Source organism: Argiope bruennichi, chromosome 2, assembly GCF_947563725.1.
Source record: "Argiope bruennichi chromosome 2, qqArgBrue1.1, whole genome shotgun sequence".
Taxonomy (NCBI): Eukaryota; Metazoa; Arthropoda; class Arachnida; order Araneae; family Araneidae; genus Argiope; species Argiope bruennichi.
Window position 1 is genome coordinate 36265119 of NC_079152.1, and position 24000 is coordinate 36289118.

The window sequence follows — 24000 nt, forward strand, 5'->3', positions numbered from 1 at the left end:
GTGGTCTCTAGGGAAATTCGATTTTATTGTGATTTCCATAAATGTAAAATAGAAAGATACATGAGCGTCACGTCCATCGCCTTTAAGCGGCATCAAAATAGGCTAAAAATTGATAAAACTACAGAAATTTTCCCGAATCAGCCCAGAACACATTTCATATCAAATAAATTCGAATTACTAAAAAAATATGCTATCGCTTCCCGGAAAATATTTGTCGCCTAACTGTGACACGCAGTGTATTAAAGATATGTGTTCCAATTTTTAAATTCAAGAAGTGTATTTGCTAAATTTGAAATTCGCTTTGAAATATTGTAACGAACTTTTTAAGTAGACTGCATTGAAAATATATGTTTGAAAGCTTTTTAATACTGAAAATTTCATTCCACATATGTATGTTGAATCATATGTTTTAAATCAATCTTCTAAGCTATTTACAAATTATTATTATGTGAAGTAATGATTTTAAATAAAAATCCCGTAAAGATTGAATTCTGAATAAAAAGAAAAAATCTGAATACAAAGAATAGGTAGAAATTTCTTGTACTGATACTTTGAAAAATGTAAGTACAATAATTTTTTAAAAGGAAAAAAAATTGCAACATTTATAATACATTCCATATTTCAAAAGAAATAATTTTTGAGAACAAAGTATTCATTTCTATTTTATGACAGAAAGCTGTTGCTTCACACAGCAATAAGTTTTTCTTCAAAGGTACCACAGGTCCATTACTGCCTTGAAAAGAAAACAAAAAATTCCTTACCTGGAGACTTTTCGAAATGCAATTCAAAAAGTCAAAGTAGAACGTTGCGAACAAGCACGAAAAGAATAAAATTATCTTCTCCGCCCCAAACACTCCCCTTGGGATATAAAAATAGAACAAATATATGAAAAACGAAAATTACATTATACATTTTTTCCCTTTCATTTCTTTTGTTTTGCTGTAGTTCGGGGTTTTCATTTTACTTTTTATGTTTCTTTTGGATGTATTCTTAGACGTATTCTCGTAAAAACAATTATGATACAAAAATAGAAATCTTGGTAAATCTTCAGAAAGAAAATCGTTGCTGCAAATTCTAGTTTGCAACAATTGTTCAACACATAAAACAAAAGCACGTAAGCAATTTCATTGCAGCATTCAACTTTGAAGACTTTGCATTCTATTTTTTTTATCTGATATAAACAAATGTAACTTATGAAAAAAAAATTAAGATGATTCCTTATTGATACGACTATATTAATCTCATATCAATATGTTTCATTATCAGATGTCTACTAATAATATTACTAATTTAATAATAAGAATAATATTACTGAACTGAACTATTTTGAACTTGAATTAGTAAGCTGACTTATAGATATTTCGTATTTGATTCTGAATATACACTAATGACCGCTGGAAGCACAACATTTATATTTTATTGCTTAGCTGTTATATATATATATATTTAAATGGGACAAAAATGCATATAAAAATGCATGATTACATCATTACTTTTGTTATTATATGAACCTTGTGTAATAAATATGGCAACACTTATGTTAGTACATTTATTAAACCTTCATTTAGCAACAGCGTAAAATATTTCAGTAAAACTAATAATATATACTCAATAATGTACAATTTCTGGTGATTATTTTTTGAATTTATTGGTGATTTATCATAATCACTAATAAATGATGTGATTATGATTAATCACCGGCAGTTATATATAAGCATTGTATTAATCACATTTATAGTAGCATATATATCTAAATGATTTAATTTTTTCAGTGAATAAAATTGATATAATTTTTCAGCACTGTATTTTACTTCTTCTTTTCAAACCTGTATATGTTAGAAATAATATCTTAAGTATGTAAAGGGAAGGATATTTTCATTTAGAGAAATAATTTGATTCATTTTAAGATCTTCAAATAAGACCAGAACTGAATTCGCTTATAAGAAATGAAACTTGACCTCCATTAACTTCAAATTCATTTAGCGAAACATCTGAATAAATATATCAATTCTTTGATTCAAAAAGTTATTCTGCTTCCTTCTAAAAAAATCTGCAATGAAAGTAAATAAACATACTAAATCTTAAAAATGAATTACGACGCAAAGATAACCAATAAAATCAAAACACTGTTACACAGTATATTTGCTAGAATAAACTCATATAATTATTGAATTATATTAGTTTCTATTGATTCACATTTGACCAGAGTATGCGCTATTAAATAATGCCTCTTTAAATGAATAGTGAAGAAAAGAGAAAAGAAAAGAATACTGATTTTCGAATGGAATACAAAGCAAGAAAGAAAAGTTATTTGAATTGTTCTTGTAGCAGATTAATGACAGTCATTACTTCTAGTTGCTACTCTTCTTTATAGTAAAATGAAATATTTTCAAGACGTAGTACTTCACCGTTAGAAGATTTAAATCATTAGAAAACTGCTAGAAATTCAATGTTTATGAAAATCATTGCCATGTGTTTCCAGCTCAATGATTCAATTGGCCAATTTTTAATTCTCTGAACTATAACTATCATGTGGGAAAGCACGAAGCATTTTTGGAACCAAAATTCTCCCATATGATTGTGCTTTTTCGCCTAAGGCATCCAACGCTTATAATCGTCTATTACAATCGATATATAACTCGTTTAATGCTGATGGAATTGGATCTTTAATAGGTGTCAGATTTTTTTTAAATGATCTAGATGGGTTTGTATTATTTTATCCTTATTGCTATATTTCGATTTTAAAGTACTCTTTATTGTTGTAAACGTATCTGCAGTTATATTAATTCCATCAACAAGTTATTTTGCCTCTGCATCTAAAGGGCCCTGGTTCGTCCCCAGTTTTGATACTAACTATTAACTTAGTAGGTATTAAAGTAGACTGACAAGTATCAAAACATCTCTTTATTTTATCAAGGAATAAACTAACTTTTAGAAGATGTTGCCAACTGGGCAACTAAAATATTATATGTAATCTCGTTCCCAAAAGTAACATTGCCTATATGTATACTTGCATTTTTTTTAAAAAAACATTATCTAAAATTTCTTTATAATAAAGTTCACAGCTGTAAATGAAATGCAACAGATTGAGAAACTGAAATATCAAACTGATTGTCAATTTTGTGGTAGTGTGGTGTTTTTGGGAAAATGAATAATTTAAGATGTATTATACTAAACAAATTCTATTAAGTAAGCTTAAATAGGTGTAATAACTGTTTAATAAATTTGAACAATACATATATATTTGAGTAAATTTTTATTCAAGTTAACTTAAAATTTTATAATAAAAAGCCAGCATTTCTTATACGAACTATTTTTTCTTTTACTTAACAAACATCAGTTGATTTTATATTTGCATTGCCTTCCCAATATTAGTAATAGTAATATTCACAAGAGATAAGTATTTTATAATGAATTAAATACTCTGAAGTTTTTAATAAAATTATTAACATGTTTCAAGAAGTTTTAAAATAATTCATGAAATTCACTTAATATATATCTTAATCTAGAGGGAAAAATACATTTATAATAGCTTAGTCCTGAAAGAGTTAATATTTCCCAATTATGGCTAGTTGCAAGCAAAATTAAAACGTTGGCGAAATATCTAATAGTTTGCAATAATTCAACGATCATGTTTAAATTTTCTGATTGCATGGATTTAGGTACGACTACGATGAATATAACTTGAGGATAGATTAAGGCCCCAATATAGATGTTAATTTACTACCTATGCAAATATACTACATGTACTTAATTACATGTACCGTTACATCTTAGACACATTAATTATGATTATGCTGGTGTTAATAGTTTAAAGCAATTTCTGGGTTGGGATAAAGTCTAGCCAATTTAGTTAGACTTCGATTCCCCTTTTAAAACCCAAACTATTCATGACTAAATCTTCAAATACTTCACAAAATCCGATTTATTTCTGACACGTATTTATTATATTATTTATATATTTTTGCGAAATTTATTTATTCTATTATATTTATTTTTTAACAAACAGACTAAAACTTCTTATCTCCTTTATTAGTCTCTCACAAAAGTAATTTAAATTTACGTCCTCATTTGCCAATTATTATGTTTCAAAAACCATTACCCCTTTTCTGGTCATGCCTTGTATACTTGCATGTAAAACATTCCTTGTTTATTGTATTGGCTAATATGTACCGAATTAAATGATTTCCAAAGGAAAAAAAGCTTTAAAATTATATAAAAGTAATTAACAATGATTTTTTTTTATTTTACAATAAATAACGAAACAGGCTAACCTTAACCAGCATGAATATTTCCAAAAATAGTCATATATATATATATATATATATATATATATATATATATATATATATATATATATATATATATATAATAAGGAGATATATCCAATATATTAAAAATATAGTCTTTAATAGTGTGTTAAAATAGATTTGAACATTGATAGATGTTCCCAAGTTTCCTAAATAATAACTTCTTTTCATTTTTAACCTTTTAATTTAAATAATATCTTGTTTCAAGTATAAATTATTAACTTTTTATTGTCCGAAAGTTAATGCGCATGAAAAGGATAGTGAGATTATTCCTTTATCAGCATTATTCTCAATGAACGGATTTAAGAATTTCTTTGATGGCTGTGTCAGTCTGAGAAATTTTGGCATAATAATGTAACAACGGTATGTTACTTAAATAAATTGCTTATAAATAATATCGAGCAACGAATAATTCCAAATCCACTTAGTGCAACTAAAGAATTTTTTTTCTCTAAGAATGTTAGCAGAATCTTAATTTTCAATAAAATAGAGAAATTTTAAATGCCGTGCATTTGTTCTGTCTTCATATTTTGCAATGTTTTTAAAATTAAAGACTAATTGTAACTTATATATCGTAGAACGTTATATGAGCTTACAAGTATTATTAATAAGATTAAAATATATTGTATCTCATATACTCTGAACTATATACTTCTTTCTACAATAAAAGTTTGCTCCATATAAGACTTCAGAAAATATATTTTTTATTTATTTATTTTTTTTATTTTGTCACAGCTGCTTTATTTAATGACATAAACTGACTAAGCACAATACATCAGAATTTCCTTGGAATAAGCAGGCATTCGCAATAAAATTCTCATATTTTATCATTTGCAATGAAGCAATCAGAACCATAGTCTCATGATCACCTAGATTTGCCCTACATATAGCATTTCGAGGCTATAAATCTGTGGTTAGATGCATAATTTCATGAAAATTTCCATTTTGGCCCTCAAATGGAAGAAAATACTATTTTTTGTTCATTTTTACTAAACACCTTGGCATGCATTGTCAGAATATACTCGAACAATAAAAACATACGTATAAATAATGCCATTTTAATTCATGAACAAAAAAAAAGAAAATATATACTTATTATTAAAAAAAGCATAATTTCAGGCACCAGGAAAATTTTAGTTTTAAAAATTACAAATTGTTAATTATAAATACTCTTTGAATAACATCACTCTTAATTCTGAATTACTGCATAATTTTAATTAAACCTCTTTCACAGGATTAATTTTTGATTTTTAGAAATTAGGAAACTAGTACTAATGATAAAATTCTAAATCTACTAAGTATATGGGTAATAATAAATTATAATACGAGAAAGTTTTTTTATATATATATTTTAGAACTTCATTTTCAATGCTTCAAAATGTGTAAAGTAAGAAAATGTTGCAATTTCTTAACGAATATATATATATATATATATATATATATATATATAAATTCCTAATCAGAGGCGGAGACAGAATTTTATATAGTGTAAAATTACTCAGTATTAAGATAAATTGATATAACATGAGGGAGAATTTATTGCCTCTAATTCTGTAATCAATATTTTTTTCTAACATATAAAAGGCAAATTTAGGTGAAATTCCTAATATTTTGTTATATATATTAATATGCACAATTTGAGGCCAGAAAAACGGTAGCGATGGAAGTAAGTGTTTATAATTTGAGTATCTTAATATATAATGATGACTAAAGCAATAGTCATAATATATATATTCTGCACGCCAGTTGCAATCAATCAAACATTTTTTTTTTTGCTTTTATTTTTAAATGGATATTCGAAGTTGAGCTCAGGAACATAATAAAATAAAAGAGCAATTGCTTTTATTGCTCTCAGGTGCAGTGTTTTATATGCTATAATGTGCGCTACTTCTGCAACGTCATCCGGTTCTACGTTGTATGAAACAGTCAGGCAGCTGCTTTCATTTACAGATTTGCTTTAGTTGGTACTATGATTTCACTCTGATTGTGATTTATTCCTCTTTTTTTATTATTCTTATCTCCTTAATCATCTCCATCATTTATTTATTCTAAAATTTTACTGCAGCCACTGAAAATGATATCCCGTCTTCTTCCAACCATCGCCATCTTGGGTTTGCTCGGTAAGTAGAGCAGTTTAGAATGTTAAGAACACCTTTATAAAAACAGCTCCCTTCATAACTTGAAACAGTTGAATCATATAAATGTAAATAGTTCACAGAAGGCTGAGAAAAAGAGAAAAAGAAAACCATAATAAATAAACAGAATCAAATCTTATTCTTTTCTTGTTTTAGAAAGCTTAGTTTCTCTTCAGTATGTTAAGAAAATATCTTCCAATTTTTTTGAATCATGTATCTGAATATTTATTAAAGTACACATTTTGTTTTTGGTTCGTAAATTCAAAATGTATGAAATTTAGCATTTACATTTTGAATTTAATAGTAGTTAATTAGTTTAGATGGTTTGTTAAGACGATATTACTATATATCTGGTCGATTGTTATTTTTATATTTTTAAAAATTGTAATATTTATAATTTAGATAATTTATGTTTTTAATAAATGATTAAGTTTAAATTCTATAATTTAATGAATTCTAAACATTTTTCATCCTAATGATTTCGGAATATCCTTTCATTTGAATATTCCAACACAGATATTTCTCTTATTGCTTGATTTTATAATTGAACTCATGAATGAAAAACAACTTTCGAGATCAGATTCAATTGCATGAATTGTTCTCTAAAATGATGTGCTTTATATAACCCCTGTTTATTCCTATGATAAATTGTCCATTCAGCTATTTGACTTAAGTTTTTGTAGCTATAATAAATATAGTTTTAGTTATTTACAAAATTTCACAAATTTCTTTTGTGGTATATTTCAGCCCATGTTGCTGCCGAGCAAAGTAAGTACAATCAGATTTTGTTTTACGTTCGCTTTAAGTATAAAGCATTTGTAAACAATATTAAAAAAAGAATCTAGTTATAATTTTTCTAAGTTTAAACAGTCGATTGACGTCACATTTTGAAAAGAAATATTATTTTTAATAATGAAGTCTTTATTATTGAGAGGAATTTAATATTCAGCATGGAAAAAATAACTGATTAAAGTTCACGTTTGCATGAGAAAAAATGAAAAAAAAAATCAATGAAGAGGAATTGAAAATAAAAATGCATTTTACTTTTAAATATTTTTTAATGATTTTATAATTTATTATTTTATATTACACAAAAATTATTAAGTCTTCAGTTGATAACGTTTTTGAAGTAAAATAGTAACTTTTGTTTGTATAAAATTTAGGAAAGGAAGCAAAGACGAATCTTATAATAGGCAGTTGAAAGGAGTTTTCTTTGATTTATTAAACAAGTTTCTATGAGGCGAATCCATAGAAGGTTAATGGATTAGAATTTAAGAAAGTAAAAATATAAAATATGGATAACTTATTACATTCAAAAAATATTTAAATAAAGGGCTTTTCATAAGTGTCCCTTATTTTGTATATTCACAAGAAAGTTTTTATAAAAAAAGACAGATAATTTTATTTCACAACCATTAAAAAAATTAATATTATTGAAAATTATAATTTTTTTTGTCTGACATTATTTTTTATTTGTGTTTATGAGAATCAATTTTTTTAAATTTACACTAATTCGTTCCTTTATGTCAGTATTACACAATTTAGATGAAAAGATATAATGTTATTTTTTGGAATTTTTTAAAATTTTATTATGTTTTTTTAGAAAAATCATTTAATGACAAGTGAATTTATTGCAGTTGATACATTTAATATTATTAAATTGTCTACGTTTTCTCTAGATTATCACAGATGCAAAGTCATTGTAATGCAGCTTACGACCAATGGACTATATTTACTTAGGTAAGTATTCCATTGCTTGCTTTATTTTTGAAAAAAAGGACATTTTGCATTATTACTTATATTCACATTGAAGAGTAGATGCATAGTCAGCTTGAATTAATATTAATTAATAAAAAGAAGAAATAATGATTTGATTTGAGGTGTCGGCAATTAAAATGTTACTCATAAGATGAAAAAAGTGCAGTTTATAAGATAATATGATACTGCTTTAATATTTATAAAAAGAACTCAAATAATCACAAATGACAAATTTTTCTGTATTTGAAAATTATTATTATTATTATATATATTTGGTGTCCAATAATACTAAATTTTTTTCTCATTTGTAATTTTCCTTCCTGTGTTTTCATTATTAAATCCCGAAATTGTAATTCTCCCATAATCATCTTAGAAGTAAATGATAATCACGAAAATTCCGATAAAAATAAATGTTCTATTTTGAAATAAAACCTTTACTTTAAATATATAGTCTATATGCATATTTGAAATACAATATACTATAATCGAAATAGAAACTAAGATTGTTTTATCTATGATGGAAAACTAAAATCTCGACTCTCTTTAACCCCTATATTCTTCGCATTTCGGGTTTCCTACATTCTTCTTGCTGACAATTCCTACATATCCGGGTTTCCTGATCAAATTGGATTTTTCATTCTCTTAAAACTTGATGGGCCATTCAGAAACTTTCCCACTGCTGAGAGTTTTAGGCATCAATCAGTATCAATTATCAAATAGAAAGAAATGTCCTTCAGCAAGCAACTCCAAGCAGTCGGTTGAGAAGTCTAACATCAATCAATATCAATTATCAAATGAGGAAAAAATCACCTTCCAACCTTTATCCTCTTTCTAAAGAAATTCCAAATAGTCTGTAATAAATAGAAAATTGACAGTACTAGAAAGAGACATAAGTGAATTTGATAAATCAATTCTATCTAAAAACTATTCAAAAACACATGGAACTAGTCAATAAAAAAGAGTAAAACGAAATAATCTATGATGAAAAAAGGATCATAAAAAAAGAATGCTATCATCTATCAATCTATAAAATATGGTAACTTGCATTTCTTTCAGAAATCTGACTTTCTTTTCCATGCAAAGTTTAGATGCAATATTTTCAATTTAATGCAAAACTTGTAAAATAATAAAAAATGAATCAACATACAGTTTAATTGCATGAAGTATCAAAAATTACACAGAATATGAACTAAAATCGCAAATACAAAAATGGATGCAATATCATAAACAAATATAACGTAAGATTAATTGCATAAAAAATAGTCTTTGTAGATGAAAACATTATTTTGAAAACCATTAATATTGCAATTTATACAATTACATTAATAATTGGTACTAAACTATTAAATACTTAATTTAATAGTTTGTTGATCTTTTAAATATTATGCACACAATATTAATTTCTTAATGAATAGTCAAATGAGATGGACGTTAGTCAAAAAAATGTTCAACATCCAACTTAATAATATTATGCTCACACATATACATCATAGTCATAAGTTTACAAAATTCAATTTCAATTGCACAAACAACAGATCTTAAAGATAGTCACTTTTTTATAAAGAGTTGCTTCTTACTTATACGATTGGAAGTCGATATAAACTTAGTCTATCAGAGCATTTAGTTCTCTAATTTATTAACGTTACATTTCGAACATTTGTCTACATTACATTTCGAATTTCTTCCTCAACTCCAAAGATTACAGTCAGTGGTGCAGATGATTTTGCATCTTTTAATAGCATTATACATTTCCTTTTCTAACTATATATTAACTACCAGGAAACTCATCAATAGGATTTTAAAACTATCGTTTTAATGATTACTGTGAAATATATTTGAGGAATTGAAATAGAAAAATATAATGAACCTTCGTAACTAAATGAAAGCTAAAAAGATAAGTTTGTTCCAAGCTTAATGCAATATAGAATGTTTAAGTTGTTTATGTACCACCTAATCGAAGGAACTTTTTTCTATTTCCTGAATAAATTGTTCAAATAATAATTTTTGAAAAATAAAGTATTAGCTATTTATTTCTAATATTTTCTCTTTTATAGAAATTAATACTTTCAATTCAGTATCATAAAATTTTCCAGCCAAGTATTTTTATTCTTATTTTCCTATACATATTTACAAGAGTTTGTAGTTGCCTTTTCTGGTGATTTATTGCAACGAACATCCTATACATACTATCATTTATTTAGCTTTTATTTCGAGCCACTTGTGTGATATATGACTTTGCTAAACTGTATGTAATTAAATATATTATAGGTTCTCTATCATATGACTAAATGTTGTATATAATGGTGAAAATTGTCTCAGATATGTGTATCATATGTGTATCAAGATGTATCTTATTCAAAGGCTTCATAGAAAGACTCTCTTACTTCTCAAAACAAATACTGTCGCTTCTGGCTCCAATATAGCCATTAGAGACGTACTGGGTATCCTCTCGGAAAACCATAACCCAAATATTCTGTATTTCTGGTAGATTTATCGATTTTTATATCCAACTGTACAAAGTATAGTATCAGAATTATCTTTATTTCAATTGCATATTGGCTAGATGCTTATAATGACAGAGTAAGAGTGTTACGTTAAAATGAGTTATTATTTATTAGTAAATACAAAATTTAATAATAATACAATTACCTTCTAAGCTGCGCTATAATAAGATGAAAATACAGAACTGTCTTTAAAGTAACTGAAATGTGTTCTAAATCAGATGCATACAAAACAGCTTCGACTTCATAACGGTTCCTAAATTTTGAATGTAATCATAATAAAGCATTTTATAACTCATAACTCAAGCTGAGTAAAACTCCAAGCAAAATAAATGAAGACAAAATGATTAAGATTAATGTATGTAAAAAAAAAAAACCATTGCCTCTCTGCTTTTAAATTAATTTAGGGAGCGATGTCCCATATTCTTACTTTAGTAATTTAACTACTAATTTCACTATATGTCTAAATAATTTAAATTTATTTATTTTTCTTTTAACAGATGTCTTCGATATGAATATGATGATGGAATGTGACTGCATTGGCCACTAAGGATTGTGTTAATTTTTTTTTTTCATAATGTGTTCAAATGTGAAAAAGTATTATTACATAGTTGCTTATAGCTATTTCATCAGTTTTTATTTAACTTGATTCTTCACATCACCGAAATAAATCAAATTTTTATTTATATTTATTTTGCTAACTTCTTACGTTTCATTCGGTTGTATAATTTTGAAATTTCATTAAATATAATATTAACTAAAGAAATTGTTTTGTGGAATTGTTCAGAATAAACACTTAATTTTTCTTAATTCTTTCAAGAAATGGTGTTGGTATAATTATTTTAATAACAATATTTTGAAAAATTAAAAATAAAATGTTATATGTTCGCTTATAACCATTTCGCCGATTCCCAATTCGAACCTAATTCTTCACACCTTCGAAATGAATGCTCGTATGTGTGATTAATTTCAAAATTTCGGTAAAAATGATGCTATATTTATTAGAAAGTTTTATTCAAAATAATCTCTTATTTTCTCTGCACTGTTTCAAAGCATCATATTGATTATTATTTTTTTTTAATATTGTTTTAAAAAATGATTTTGAAAAAATATTACATATTTGCTTATAATTATTTCACCAGAAAAGTATATTATATATATATATATATATATATATATATATATATATATATATATATATATATATATATATATATATATATATATATATATATATATATATATATATATATATATTCGCTCTATTATCTATTAATATGTAATTCGTTTCTATAATCCTATATTGAAATAATTTCGTTGTCCTATGAAAATTTCATATTAACAATCTTTTATAGATATTGTTTTGTAAAATATTTCAGAATAACCTCAAAAAATTTCCGTTTATCAACAAAAGGAGTAATATTAATTTCCTTTACATAGTGAGTACCGATATCCATTAAAATTTATTTGAAGGGGTTCTTGAAAAAGAAAACAAAACTTAAAAAAGTTTTTTTTAAAAAAAAATTAAGATTATACTTATTATATCCCAATGCTACAGCAAAGAGAATTAAGTATAAAATTTCACATATTTGTTTGGTAATATTATATTAAATCAGATAACTAAAAAAACCCATCATAATGTATTTAATAATTATTGTTCAATTACAAAATAAATTGGTTTCGCAATTCATAAAATTTTATCCCTAAAATAAAAATTAAATGTCTTCTTAAATGAATGTTTTTAATTTCTCGGTGGTAAATATAAGCTTAGAATCACAAAATTGTGTGTTTAAGTATTATAAATAATAATTTTGTCATAGACTTTATGAATTACTTTAGAGAAGTACAAATCGTATGAATTTCCTCATCAAGCAAATGCCCAATTAATAACTACTCACCTGTAACAGATTTTTCCATGCTGAGTTTTCGAATACTTTAGTTTGAAGTTCATTCTCTATATTTAGAGATATTGGCGAATTTTCATTGAATAAGCATACTTCATGAATCATTTTCTTTATGTTTCCCAGAGAATCAATATACATTTTTTATTTATCATAAATTAGTTTAAAATTTGTCTTTTTTATAGTTATTTATGTATATTAAAGATATTATTATATAGTTTTGTATTTGATTTCTTCAAATTATTGGCATTAATGATAGTTTGAAACGTTCCAAATGATGTCATATAAAGCTAAATTTATAAAATGATTCACCGAATTCTCACAGAAAATAATTGTATTTCTGCAACTTTTTTAAAAAGAAATTTGCTTTTCCAGTTATTACTTCACAAATGAAATATTGAAATGTGAAAATAATGAAGTTTGTGAAATATTTCCAATGCCTGTGAAACAGGACCCGCCATTAAGGTGTTGCTTCGGAAGCTATGCACCGAGGCCCCGCGATTAAGAGGCCCCCAACATAATCAGAAACTAAAATAATGTTCTGAACAATAATACCGCTCAACATATTAAAATTGACGTACTAGTTGGTTTCCATGTGACCGGCTGTTCGTCTTCTAACGCCATTAGGAAATGACGTTCATAACAAAACTAAAGATGTTGTAAAAGCAAATTTGATATATCAATTTGAGTATATTTAAAGCAAATTTGATATATCAATTTGAGTATATTTAAAGCAAATTTGATATATCAATTTGAGTATATTTAAAGCAAATTTGATATATCAATTTGGGTATATCAAGCAAATTTGATATACCGAAATGGATTGTACTCCTGATATTTCCTATCAGGAAACAATTTCAGTCATTAATAGAAAGGTAAATTTTGAAAAGAAAAGATTAACTATAAATGAGTCATTTATAGGGTTTTTTGAAATAACTGGTATGACTAGAGAAAGACTAGTAAAAACTCTATTGAAAAAATTAAATGGGCTTGATTCAGATATTGTGAATTATTGGCAAACGATAACAGTAGTAATATGACAAGGAGATATAAAGGTGTACAATCTAGAATAATTGTTCTATATATATATATATATGTGTGTGTGTGTGTGTGTGTGTGTGTGTGTGTGTGTGTGTGTGTGTGTGTGTGTGTGTGTGTGTGTGTGTGTGTGTGTGTGTACAGAGAGATTTAGAGTCATTTTATGTTAAGCGATGATTATATTCATGCAACATACACATTATTTCATATATAACTGGCATTGTTCGGAATTAAAATCGTTTCCTGTGTAAAATTTTAATATGTATAAAATATTATAATATACAAAACTCTTTACAAAGCATCTATATTGAAATAAAACAGAAAATTTTTAACAAACTGGCAGAGCAGCTGAAAATCTTAAACACGCCTTGCAAAGGTGCACATATACTTTTTTCTTATTTATAAATCGTTGGCGTTTTATTTTCTAAAGAGTTAATAACAACTGAAAGAGAAATTGCACAAACATAAAACTGGTATTTTTGAAAGGCAAACTGTTTTCGGGATAAATTTTCAGAGGTTTATGTGGGGAAAAAAAAATCAAAATTCTGTTTGATTTTTCACAGCCTGAAACAGCTCCTGAAATCGAACGTAATGAACATATGTTTCACTTGTTCGCAAAATTTTTATTTTTCTTGCCTCTCTTTGAAAATGTGATTAGTTTTATTTACTTACTTATTTATTTACTTTTATAAGTAATTTATTTAATTAATAAGTAATTTACTTAATTAATAAGTAATTTACTTAATTAATAAGTAATTTATTTAATTAATTAATTTATTACTTTAATTTATTTGACTTTTAATTTACTTATTTATTTTTTTACTCTACTTTGAAACGAATGAAAATCGGATATAAAAATGTGTATTAAAACAAAACATAAATTTAAAAAAATACTCATTCAGTAACTCGAAGATAATTTTAATGCTTTATTTAAATGTTTTCAAAATTAATAAGAAATGAAACCAATACTTTCCAGAAATGTAAATTATATAATTGAAATGTTAAAATTTTGAATTTTAAGACAGTTTAAAAACATTATTTCGGAAAATTTCTTCAAAAGTTACTGCAGGAATTTTTTTTAAATTAATTTTTAATTAATTGAAAATGTAATTCATTTTTATCATTGATATAATTAATAAGTGTGAAGAATTTGATTGAACTTGATTGATTTGTTCAGGCCGATATTTGGAACTTATGTGTACGGTTATATACGTACGCAGCCTCAACGGCTTTTATTTATATTAAATATTTGTTCTAATTTTGCGATGTAGTCACTTAACTTCCAAGAGTCACTAATATGAGCTCTATGGGCACATCTAATTCCCTATATTTAAGTTAGAATTTAAATTGCTGAGATATTGACTAATTCATGAAATACAAATTCAAACGACTTTTCCAGAACAGTACAATTTTGAGGAAAATAATTTATTTGAATTACAAATATGTCTGCTAGTACTTTAATACCATCAGACGTATGAATTAAATCGTATGCCTAAGTGAATTTTCATGCTTTTCGAGATATTAATTTCTATTAAATTTATTTCCATCTATAGTCACCAATATTTTCAAATGGAATTTATTTTCATTTTCTGTCAAGTTTTATCTCTCTTCAAGTAAGGAAAATTTGCAAGTAACATAAAAGCTTCCCTTTCAGAATTCTGCAATTGGTAATATAATATATTTAAGCTAAAGCTGACTAAAGAAGACGATGCTAGAGCTGTTTTTTTAAAACTTATAATAAAAATATTTTTTATAGGCAGACTATGCATCATTTTGAAATTCTAAGATAGTTTCAAATATGAAGTCTTTTTACTGTTATCTTCTTTTGAAAGGAAAAAAACTTTTTAGAGACTATATTCAATCAAAAGTGGTAAACATTTTCATAATTTCAGAATACTGCAAAATATATAATATATTTCATTAGAGTAAATCTCTGTTATCGCTTTGATGCCAGGAAATAATGTTATTCGTGAATGTGTTCAGTGTTTCTCAATCCAGTTACCGAACATTTTTAACATTTTCATAATATATATTTTAAACGAACAACCTGCTACTAAAAATGAAAAATAGTTAAATGATTTTTTTAGTAGGTCTTGATATTAAAAATATTTACTGAAGTATTTATTATACAAAATAGCAATAACAGGGAAACAAATAAAGTTCTTGTGTGTCATGAGAGGAATGATCTGTCTGGTAAACTAATATAGAAGGAATTGTTTCAAATGCTTATAATCGCACTTTATATTCTATACTTCCTTAGAAGTATTGACATTAAATAAAAGTTTTATAGTATCTGTTTGGCTTTTGCTTAAGCACTTCTGTATCCTTTTAATGGTACCATGTATTATTAATTCATTCCTGATTTTTTTATACATGAAAAATAAAGAAATTTTAATATTAAAAAGAAAATTCCATCGTTTTTGAAAATATTTGTTATTTACATTCAAAAACATTTGCACTTTATTCTATTCATAACAACTTGAAACTGCAAAAAAGTTGAATCATTCCCTGTTTGAAAATAAATTTCTCTTTATGTACCAGTAACTGTACATTGAAATTATGAAAAGATAATGCAGTATTTAAAGAATCTTATAACGCTCTCCTGAAGGAAAAATATATCGCTACCGTTTTCTGCATACCCTTGAACTATTCTTATTCCATAATATCATTTGAGAGATTTCAAATTTCTGAAATTTTATGTACTACTAGTAAAATATGGAAAAACAGAGCGTTGCTGGTGTCTTTACAATTTAGTAGCTTACGGGCAGCTTGCTTTTTTCTAATTATGGATTTTTGAGAATTAATTTACTTTCCTCATGATTTTAGTGGTAAATTTTTCCAATATGAGTTACTTCGTACTCTGAAAGAATAAATATCTTAGAATAAGTGTAAAAATAGAAAAAAAAATCTATTATTAGTTTTAAAAAAAGATTTATTATTAGTTTCTTTAAAATGTATTAAAAAATGCTAATTAGTTTCTTACTGATGCATCATTTTTGCAACATTTGATACATTTTAAGCAACCTTGATGACATTTTTTTAATTTGGGTAAAATGTTAATTTTTTTTTCAAATTTCTGTAACAAAAATATAACAAACTTTTCGAAGAAACATTACCTGCAGGCCTTTATTGTTTAATGCGCTACTACGTGGCAAGAGAAAGGATAAAAAAAACTTAATATATCATAGTGAAGAAAGAATCGGTAAATATTAGTAAATACTAGAGTGATTTAAAATTATAGCAGATGACATACGACGAAATTCTCCTAATTGTATGATGCGTTCAAGACACTATGTGTGGTAGTTAAATTTATTACTATGATTTATTATATTTTTTTATGGAAAAACTTTTTATGGAATACCATATCTAATTTAACAACTAACACGGCAATATTAATGGAAAATTAATTTTTTCTCTGATCCCGTTGGTTAATATAAAAACTTTATTTTGTCAGCTGATTAACATAATTTTAAATAAATTATATATTTATTTCAAATATTGTTAAAAACGATCATCAAAAATAAGAGCTTTTTTTTCTGTCAGTTTCTCCACGGTAAATTTCAGATTGATTTTAACTAAATGATGTATTTAATTATATCTCTTAAGAGCTCTGAGATGTATAAAAGGCTTGAGTGTAATCGCTATGCACAGATTTGATTCAATCTGCGATTCGAAATTCTTCCATACAAAATTACCTCTAAGTTCTTGCAGCCGGTGATTTCTTTGGCTTGCTCGGTAAGTATATCAAATTTTTCAGTTTCGAGAAATTAAAAAAAAAAGAACTTACTTTGATTCGCTTCCAAATAAACATGATCTAAGCAAATTTTATTTTAACTATAAGAAAAAATAAGAACAAATGAATATTTTTCGACATTTTTGTATATTTACCAATTGTAATCTATTTATTTAATTTTATGAAATGATTAAGAAAAGCAGATGAGTATTTCAGAGGGTTCAATCTCTTAACCGACGTATTTCAAATCTGGCTGAAATGAAATATTTTATATGGCGAGGCCTCATATAACATTTCATTTATCTTGACTTTGAATTATTTTTTTCTCGCCTACGAGAACAGAAAAATATGCAGAACGATATGAGTCAATTGTAATTTGTTCAAATCAGTGCATCATTCTAATAATAAAATTATATACTAGATTCTATTGAGTTAACTCGTTATGAGTCCTGTTCACATTTCTATTCACGAAATAAAATAGAAATAGTCTTTCCGCAACCATATTGCGTTCAAATTAATTAGAAATAGAATTGAATAGTTCAAACAAATAGAATAATTTTGATATGAAAATAGCATTTGAAATGATATTTGTTTATTTTATACCATTCTCGGACAGATGGTATTCACTTTTCTCTTTGCAATTCGAGATTAATTAAGAACTGGAATTAGATTCTTTTTTTTACTTAAAATTTTGTAAAGTTAACAGACGAGCAAAATTCTTATTAAGGATCGTTACTGAAGATATGAAGACTTTGAAATATTCATTAAAAGAAACATTTTCCTGTAATAAAAAAGCATACGTATCGAATACCTTGATAATGAGATATACTTGCCAAGTCAAATTATTTTGTCAAATTTTCTATAATCAGTATTTTCTAAACGTGGTAATATATCTTGCAAGCTATACTTTTTTCTAATATAATAATATTTCAATCTTCCCGTGCCTTTCGCCTATTTAACAATACCAAAAATTCTTGATTTTTTTTTACTATTTTGTTAATTTTTAGAAACACGCTAATATTGAATGATGCATCATTGGATTCTTTTTTCTTTCTCCAATTAAATTCTATTATTAACCAACACGATTTTTGTAATATATATTCTGAGTTATAGTTTTCTGGATTTAAAATTATTTATATATTTTTTATTTCTGTTTTCTTATAGCATATGCAGCTGTCGATCCAAGTAAGAATTTTTTTGTTTCATTTCAAATTTTCTTGTCATATAATAATAATATATGCATCGATAATAGTTAAAGAACGCCATTAAAAGGATTTCTAATTTAATACCATGAGCTCAAACAACTGTTTTCAAATAAATAATACTCTAACATATGCATTAACTGGATAATTTGCAAAATATTGAATAATATTTCCACTTAACAATTTATCAACTGCTTTTATTTGGTTAAAATTTGCTATGAATATATATAAAAACGAACTTTTTTAATGATTTTTTAAAAAATATTACTTATCAAAATGATGCCAATGTTATTTTACGATACATACACATTTAACATCGACATATTTATTAGGGATTTATTTTATTCATAAAATTTTACATTTATTTTAAGTACCTATTCTGTAATTCTTTAGTTGATGAAAATCTTTAAAGCCCTAAATCTTCTTTAAGAAATTGAAACGAATGTCAATCCAAAATTTGATCAGTAAGATGTAGAAGAATTGCTGATAAGAATAGAACGTATTTTATACCGATATGTTGCTTAAAAATTCTTTAAAAATTCACTGGAACATACTTCTTTAAACTTTCTTTCAGTAGATAATCAAATTTTAGATTTCAGTAACTAATTTTCACTTTAAGTGTCCCATTCCAAACCAAACCTCTTCGACGAAGCAGTGTCTTTAATGCGATGTTGAAATTATGTTATATAAAACATATGTTTGATAAAGTTGTGTTTTTACAATATTATGTTTGACTCTCAAAATTTGAAGCATTACTTTGCTCTGATATTGTGAAATCACATCTTATTTTTAATGATGAATTACTCAATTCTAAATTTTTATACATTTTCTCGCTGATTTCCTGAATTTTCATACGTACGCCATCAGGAATAAAAAATCTGTTTAATTGATTAATTAATTTTCATTTCTAAGTTCTAAAATTTTCAAAATTATTTCTTGTATGAAATTTTTAAAACATAATAATAAATTGGTAATTTTGCTAATTTCTAATTACTGCCTGTTTCATTTCCTTTACCGAAACAATAATTGAAATGTAGTGTTAAAAAAATTTTTAAACATATATATCCATATAATATTTACACTTAAGTTAGAATAAAACTTTTAAAAAAATTAGAAAATTAATTGTTTTATCATATTTTTTTTTTCCACACAGATGTGTTCGATGACATTGAAACAGGATTAAACCACTTCAATCAGCACGATCAAAACCGTTACTGAGGACATATTCTTAATGTTGGCAATCAGTGCACTGGAATATATAGAGATAATAAATTATATAGTGAAATCGTATCGAATATATTTTTTTCTTTTATATAAGTGTCTGTTGTCATTTATTTCTACTTCAGAATCTTCAAAAATGAATTATTTTTTCATCAGCAAAGTATGGCGTTGCTGATACAGCAATATTTGTTTTTCAGTGAACTGAATTTATATAAAAGATATATTATTTTTTCAGTCACTTCCAAAATGATGATATTTCTTCTCAAATAAATAACTTCCTTTACAAACAACATTGTCTATAAAATAATTTTCTTCCAACACTTTATTTAGGGAATTCGTTGCATTTAATCCTTCTTTGCATGATTTTTTTTTATTTTTATTTTTCTGTGAAATAAATTAGGGCGATATAATTCAGTCTTTATATTAAAGGGAAAATGTTTAAAAATTCTAGTATAAATATTTAATATAAAATAATTAAAAAACAGCATGGTGGAAATATCCATCGTCATCCAAATTTACATGTTAAACTTATTACAAAATCTTGAATGTCTCTCTCTTCTAAATTTATCCACACATTATTGATTTCATTCGCAAATATTAGTCATAAAAATATTCAAGAAATCGCACGTTTCTTTCAACCACAACAAACAGCGGAATGACAAGCTCATATGAGCTATAATAATTGTGACATTTGATACTTTTTTTTTTTTTTTTTTTTTTACAGCTACTTTCCTTATTACACAATAGTTGTGAAGAAAGTTGTCAGAAAAAACTAATTTACAGTACTCCTGTTTTGTGTGCAATTTTTATGTTCATTAAATGTTATGACGGAAATTCCCACCATCATGCAAAGAAGGGTTAACAATTAAACACGAGTTTTTGTTATTTTAATTTTTAAAAGGTTCTATCCCTATAATTCAATTTTTTTATCTTTAATTTCTTAGACATTACAGCATAAATTCATTACGCCTTTAAAATATTCAGTCTGATGACTATGTTCCTCGTTCTTTAAACTATTATTATGGACGATATTTTTTTTATTATGTAAAGCGTTCTCAACCAATGAATTTATTATTGCCTTGACATCTTCATATACTTATAAAATATGTTTTACTTCAGATTTAGTTTCCTTGAAAAGGTAAGCGAATTAAATATACATTTTTAGAACGTTTCCCTTTTCCGATTCTGTTAAAAAAGGGTATAAGTCAATAAATTCGATGCTGTAATGGTTTAAGAAAACTTTTTTTTATTTATCTTGCTGTGTTTTTGAAGTATTGAATTTGCATAAGAGCGAATAGTCAGCACCTTTTAAACATGGTTCAAAATGTAAAATAAATATACAATTCTGGAAAAAAGAAATTATATATATATATATATATATATATATATATATATATATATATATATATATATATATATATATATATACAAAAGTATTAGAATTAAGTTAATAGGAAAAACACAAAATCAAATAAAAATTAAACCAAAAAAATTATTAAAAAAATATAAAAAAAAGAATCCGGCCTGAAGACTTTTTCGGGTCACGAGGAATCATTATTAGACAATGTCTGTATGTCCTCACAGAAAAAATCCCTTTCTTTGAATCCCTGCCTGAGGGTGACCCTTGAAAAAGTCTTCAGGCCGGATTCTTTTTTTATATTTTTTTAATAATTTTTTTGGTTTAATTTTTATTTGATTTTTTGTTTTTCCTATTAACTTAATTCTAATACTTTTGTATCAATTCATCTGTGTTTTAGAAGTAGCTGCAATGGCGCTCTCTAAATACTATGAAGTTCTTTTTTGGTTTTAGTTTAAATAGGTAATAAATTTTAGTTGCGATTTCGAAACTGTTTTCTTTCGTTTTCATTTTAATTTCGTTTTCAAACTACGAATTGAATTTGCGGCAGAAAAAGTAAGCATTTACATTTCATCCATCCAGCTGATTGCAAGTCCACAGACGTATACTTACATTTTCATTTTTTTTTCGCAATCAGATGATAATGCAGATATTCATTAAATTTTCGAGCTCGAATTCTTAAACGAATGCCAGATTGTGTTTTATTCATATATTAAAAATTAAAAATATTTATAACTGTCAGGAGATATGTATTCATCTAGCAATCTTTGTTATTTGAACGCCATCTGTCTTAATAATTCTATCTAAAGGACTTTTGGACTACTGAAAAACTGACTTCAATCTTACAAAATGATTGAAATAGTATTCTTAGAATGTTTTCTTTCAGGCTTATTATTTATATCAATGCCTGATTGTTTTTAGAACGATAAATCATCAAAGACTGCAAAACGCATCTTATATGTAACGATCTTGGTATAATCTGTCAATGTTCAACTGAACCTGTTATTTTGGTTACACTTTGCTAAATTTTATAAATTTTAATTATTTATTTAATTAATCTTTAATTTATCTGATTTTATTTGTAAATTTTATTTACTGATTTAACAATTAATTTAATTAAATTTCATTCTATATCACTTGCAACAACAATGAACAGTATGGAAAAACAATCTCATGCACAATTTTTCTTCTTTACTATTTACTTTTCTTTCTTTAATCCTTTTTTATTATGATTTTTAAAATATAAAATGTGAAAAATAAAAAAAAATCGATGGTTAATATTCTAATAAAATATATATGCAACCCTGCTGTATATATACCCAATATGTATGTATGTATATAAAAGTGAGATTATAAAATATTGTTTATATTTGTATGCAATGCAGAATGAGAACGAAGGATGTAATCGGCTCTATTGAAAATACATTTTTAAGGAACAGTTTATAAAGTTGTAGACTCAGACGTTAGGAGTAAAGATTGCTGTTACACACTTTAACAAATGCTTTAATGAATTTAAAGTTTTTCTTTCAGAGTTAAATATGTAAAAACTTTTAAAGGAATTGCGACAGTATCAAAAAATTACTTCATTACCTGCAGTAAAGTAGCTAAAAAGTAACTTAACAGTAAAGTAACTTAAAAGACTCAAATCAACCAAAAATGAAAAAAAGATGTTTGAATATATAAATGGAGTGAATTTTAAGCAAACTACAGTAACATTTTACATTTTTTTTTTTTTTTTTTTTTTTTTTTTTTGTATCTGGGGTTTTCTTAAAATAGATAATTTCATAAAATTTCTATACCTGTAGCATGATTTCTTAAAATACTTACTTAGTCTTAACCTTTGAATCTGGCTATTATAAATGTACAAGAATAATCTTTGAATCTGGCATTCCCTAAATAATGTACAAGAATAATCTCCATTGCATAAACATTTTGAATTTTAGTCAGTTAATTCAATTAGAAAAGATAAAAATAAATTCGTTCAAACATCACTTTAATAATAAATTAATTCGTTGCGAAGGAAGTCTTAAATTTAAACTTTCTCCTGCTTGAAAATTTGAGGAAAATGGCTCAAAATTCAAACAATATCTCTTTTAGAGTGAAAATTTCATAATATTGAATTATTATTTCTTTTTATAGTCTGGGTACAATATCTGTCAAATAAACCATATTATATGGAATTTAAATATTACACTTATGCGATAATAAAACTTCATTAAAATTATTTTTATAAATTTATTTTGAAATATTCTTAACTAGATAAGTTATTTAATGAGTAATAATATTTTCTATTAGCACTTAAAATTAAAACATGCATTTCATAAAGTTATTTATGCATCAATTTAACTTATAATTCCATCTTAAATGCAGGGATTTTATTCTGAAAACTAATTATAAATATTTGAAAAAAGAAAATATAAGATATAAATACCTTGTATTTATCAATTGCCACTGAAAGTATTTTAATAACTCCATTTTATGTTCAGTTCATATTGTAAAATCTGTAGAATAAAATCATGCAGAAAAAAATATCTTTAATTCCTGGGTGGTGGGGAGAGCCTTTTTTGGCTTGTAATTGCCATATATTGAGTATTTTTTTATATATTTAAATGCTATTATAAGATTCAAACTGATATAAAAAAATATAATAAGCCGAAAGATTCATTTATATGTTTGATTTTTTTTTTTTTTTTTTTTACTTTTCTGTATTTAAAATTAAATTGTATAATATTTGTGAGGAAAAAATGATAGCAATAAAACAAATTAAAAAAAAGATTTACAAAGTGTTCTTTTTATGGTAATTAAAAGGAAAAAAAGTTTCCTTAATCACTTATGTTTTATAAG

General features: G+C 25.4%; 1 long non-coding RNA gene across 2 annotated transcripts; it reads left to right on the forward strand.

Annotated features, from left to right (window-relative positions):
- The first annotated feature begins 6209 nt into the window (after window positions 1-6209).
- Window positions 6210-11838, forward strand: LOC129961562 (uncharacterized). Of its 2 annotated transcripts, XR_008783796.1 has the most exons (5): window positions 6210-6274; window positions 6376-6430; window positions 7193-7213; window positions 8125-8185; window positions 11205-11838. It is a non-coding gene; the product is annotated as an uncharacterized LOC129961562 (long non-coding RNA). The 2 variants fall into 2 exon arrangements; XR_008783795.1 differs by having other exon boundaries at window positions 6256-6430.
- The last annotated feature ends 12162 nt before the right edge of the window (window positions 11839-24000 follow it).